The sequence below is a fragment of the Cornus florida genome, unplaced genomic scaffold (assembly GCF_030987335.1).
Source record: "Cornus florida cultivar Cherokee Brave unplaced genomic scaffold, ASM3098733v1 CherokeeBrave_3.0.0_Hap2_Chr03, whole genome shotgun sequence".
NCBI lineage: Eukaryota > Viridiplantae > Streptophyta > Magnoliopsida > Cornales > Cornaceae > Cornus > Cornus florida.
The window spans coordinates 34,290,645-34,295,012 of NW_026775573.1; the positions used below are offsets into that span (position 1 = coordinate 34,290,645).

General features: G+C 37.9%; 1 pseudogene; it reads right to left on the reverse strand.

Annotated features, from left to right (window-relative positions):
- Positions 1-397: 397 nt before the first annotated feature.
- Positions 398-4,144, reverse strand: LOC132301416 (disease resistance protein RPV1-like; annotated as a pseudogene).
- Between the last annotated feature and the right edge of the window lie 224 nt (positions 4,145-4,368).

Genomic DNA, 4,368 nt, shown 5'->3' on the forward strand with positions numbered 1-4,368 from the left:
ACATTCAAGCCTTGGATCTTCAAATTAGGATATGAAGGTACCTCAAAAGATATTGAAGATATCATACTCTTAATGATGAACCAGTCTGGAACTTCACTACCAGGGAGAAAAGTGCTAAATATACCCAATTCATACAGTCCCTACAGCATCAAAATCATAATTTTTTACTCGTACCAATATGTGTGTGTGGGAGTGTGTGTGTGAGAAAGAGAGAGAGAGAGAGCTCACCTGAAGGGGAAGTTTTCCTATAGTAAACGTCATTTTATTGACCAACCACACTTCAATATTTCTCAGGAATTCCTAGTTGGACAAGCCCAAATTACTGATCATTACTTCATCAAAGTTTCCATTTGGTTCTAACTTGAACAATCTCTGAACCTCAGTTAGTTTCTCACAGTCATTTATCATCAAATCCAATGAATTCAGGTTTGGTAGATTTGTTATCATTTCCAGTGACCTGCAACTGGATAAATACAAGTCCCTTAAACTCATTGGAAGCTCTGGAAGTAACTGGAATGTTTCGCAGTTGCTTAAATAGAGTTCGTCGAGTATAGTAAGACACCTGATGCTCTCTGGAAGGCTACAGATTGGATTTCCACATAGATAAAAGTACTACAACAGGGATAGGCTACCAAGATTGTTTGGAATAGCATCATCTGATAGGTTGCAGCTAGCAAGACTCAACCTTGATAATGAGTGTGGTAAAGAGCACAACGAAAAGTTGATCGATTCTGGAATTCTTCTTGGTCCCAATAGCCAATCCCGGAAGTGCGAAGTCCATAATCTTACCCCAGTATTCATGGAGGGTAATTGATTTATGCCAATCTTGTATGCAATGAGCATTTTCAGAGACTCCAGGTTGACCAGCTCTTCAGGCAACTTCTCGAGCTTGAAACAACAAGATAAAATGAGTATTTCAAGAGATTTTAGTTGACCAATTTCCGATGGAAGATTGGGAAGATTTTTGCAACCTTTTAGATTCAACACAACTAGTCTCCCTAATTCCCCAATTGATCCACAAATCTTAATTAAAGTTATGCAATTTTTTAGAATCAATCTTTCAAAATTCGAGACTTGTGAGAAATCGGGCATATTGGTAAGGCCATGGGAATGACTGAGATTGAGGATTTTTAACAATCTGATTAACTATATAAAAAACATAAAAGATATTAGCATAACACACTCAGCCAAGCATTTTACCAATGCACCATGCAATGGCCCATTTAGAAATTAGTATATATGATATTCATAGTAATCACTAAAAAAAAAAAAAAAAAAAAAAAAAAAGTTAGAATGGGACCTTGTTTCCAGTCCAAACTTGTTTCAAGCTACTATTGTGCATGTCAAGAGCAACCACACTCTCTAGAGGAAAGCAATTGGGTATAGATTCTAAAGGGAACCCACACCAACACAACCATCTTAACTTCCTGGGGAATTCTTCATAGTCTCCGGTGAGGTTTGTATAATTCAGATGGAGCAGTCTTAATTTGTACATGCTTGAAAATGCATCAGTTTGTAATTCTACTTCATTGATGTGGAATGTGATCCTATTGTGGCAGAATTTTTGGGACCCAAGAGAAGAAGCCTAGCCGCTGCTTCAATGCATTCCTTTTAGAATGTAATGTTGATTGTGAGATATATTTTTGTAATTGGCAAATTTCGGTAACAAAACAAGTCCTAGTCGAGTTGTAATTTTAGTTACCATATCAGACTCAACATCGACCGCGGAATTCAGAGGTTGTTCAGATGAGGAAAGTATTGTTGATCATCGAAAAGGAAAGAACAATACATTAGAACATCGTTTCCCACTTAGGACACAAATACCTATATGTTATATTTTTCAGAATTTCCAAAAACAGAAAATCTAAGTTTAAAGTGGATTCTGTCAAGTAGAAACTGGTACCTGAATTTGGGAACCAGTTCCAGAAGCTATGATTCGAAGAACTTCATTCTGTCCTTTGGGAACCGGTTCCAGAAGTCCTGTTTGCAAAAGGTTTTCAGTTATCTTATTCTGTTTGATTCCTTTTTTATCCAACTTTCCTTCCAAGTCCTATGCACGAAATTTCCTTTATTTTCAAAAGGAATAGGACTTTGCAAATCTCTATATAAATCATGTCATACACATAGGTTTATTCAAGGCTTTTGATCTACAAATTCATTATTCTTAAAAGCCTTAGGAAGATTATTTTTACAGAAAATAAGAGTTGATTTTTTCCGTCATCTTTCTAGAATACATACACATAAACACATAAAGAGTTTAGAGTTGTGGTGTTCAAATCCTAATCGTGATCATACAGTTGCATCTACATCGATCAGACGAAATCAAATCTACTTCTATATTGAATTCAGACGATTGAAGAACAGAAGTAAAAGCGATCACACTTTGAAAGGGTTAGAGCATTTGAGAAGTGCTGTCTAATCTACCTGCTACTCTTCTATAAATACCAAACATAAGTCTGAGGTCAAGTTGATGTTGGACAGGGAGTTGCAAAGCCAGAGGATTATCAGCAGTTGGTATTTGGTAGAAGGATTAGGTGTGAGCCAGAGTCAAAATTCAGTATACTTTGTTTCAAGCATAGTGGATCGGTTTACTTTGGACTACACAGTCCTCTAGGTTTTTCCCATACAAACAGTTGATGTATTTTATCAACTGGAGTTTCCTCGCTAAAATCCTGGTGTCATCTCTAACTTTACTTTGCTTTATTTTATATTACATGATATTGATTTATTAATTGCAAAAATAAAGAAAGTTGGTAAAGACACAGATCTGTTTTAAACTAATCAAAACTTTCTAAGTATTTGCCACTGAGTACAACTTACATTGATTTTTCAAGAAAACCTTCAGAATGGTGTCTATTTGCATTATCTAAACCAAGGAATTCCTTGGTTGACCTATCTTCCTTAGGCACATTCAAGTTGAGGATTAGACCTTCAATGGAATTTGATCCCTGATTAGAGGACTTGAAAAATAAGCACACCTATTTAAAGATATATAATAAATTAAAAACAAATGAGGCAATGTTTATTTATTGCGGCTTTCCCTCACATCTACAGGTCTGCCAGCAAGAGAAGAACCCAACACTTCAAGAGCTAAAGGAAGCCCTACACAGTAGCGTACAACCCTTTCTGAGTGCTCCAAGTAAAATTCAATCGAATGATCTTGTCCAAAGGCATGCCAACAAAAGAGCTCAAACGATTCATCATTGTTTAATTCCTCAACTCTGTGCATCTTATACAATTCATGTGCCTTCAACAATTGCTCATTTCTAGTTGTTATGATAATTTTACTTCCTCGATAAAACCAATCTCGCATTATGAGTACTGCTTTTAGTTCGTCTGATTGCTCCACATTATCAAGAACAACTAAAACTCTTTTACAACAAATAACATCTCTAATCTTGATGATTCCTTCATCCATACTGCTGATTTTTTCTTCTCTCCCCTTTAGAATATCATAAAGAAGTAGTTTTTGTAAACTAACCAAACCATTTGGTTGTTATGATATTTCTCTAATATTTGCAAGGAAGTTGCTACCTTCAAATCTTTCAAAGTTTAGGTTATACACAGTTTTAGCGATGGTTGTCTTCCTAATTCCACCTATTCCACAGATTGTCAGTATGCCAACATCAATTGATCCATCTTGTATCCACGAATTTATGCCTTCTACACAGAGTATCTATTCCAATTGGGTATGGACCAACACTCAAGACCGTGTGTTGATGGTGGTTCGTGAGTAGGATGAGGAGATCGTTCCACGTAAGTCAAGAAATCTGAGATCAGTATCCAAGTGGAGATCCAAGCGATACAAGGGACTCTTTGTACAGTAAAGATTAAGAAAGAGAAGGCCGACCTCGGTACCCAATGAACTCAAGCTCGGCAATGTTTGGTGGTTAGGGTCCTTCTCCTTTTTAAAGGCTGATTAATTCGCCTATTTATAGTGCTCATTCCCTCAGTCAATGTCTCTCAGTCCTTTGGGTGAGCCCGCTCTTGCCCAAGGGTTCGAGGGTCTCCCCTCCCGACTGATGGGACATTAACGGATGAACCGCGGTGTTTTGCCCCCCGGTCCAAAGAGGTAACGGCGCTCCTTAATTAATACAGGTCTTGTCAAATGTCTTTCGTAATTAATGCACTTTTTATCGTTCATAGCTTGAGCTCGGATACCGAATGTCCTTTCCCCCTTGCATCGGCCTCGGACTGAGGCAGTACCTTGGATCTCAGCCACCTGTCCACATGCCCTCAGATTCCCGAACCCACCATAGGAATGAGCCTACTCCAAGGTTCTGCCTTCTTGACCTCGTGAGGCCACATCCCGAGTCTATATTTCGAGGTCCCTCTATCCAAAAAGAGGGGATCTCACAAAGCAGAAAG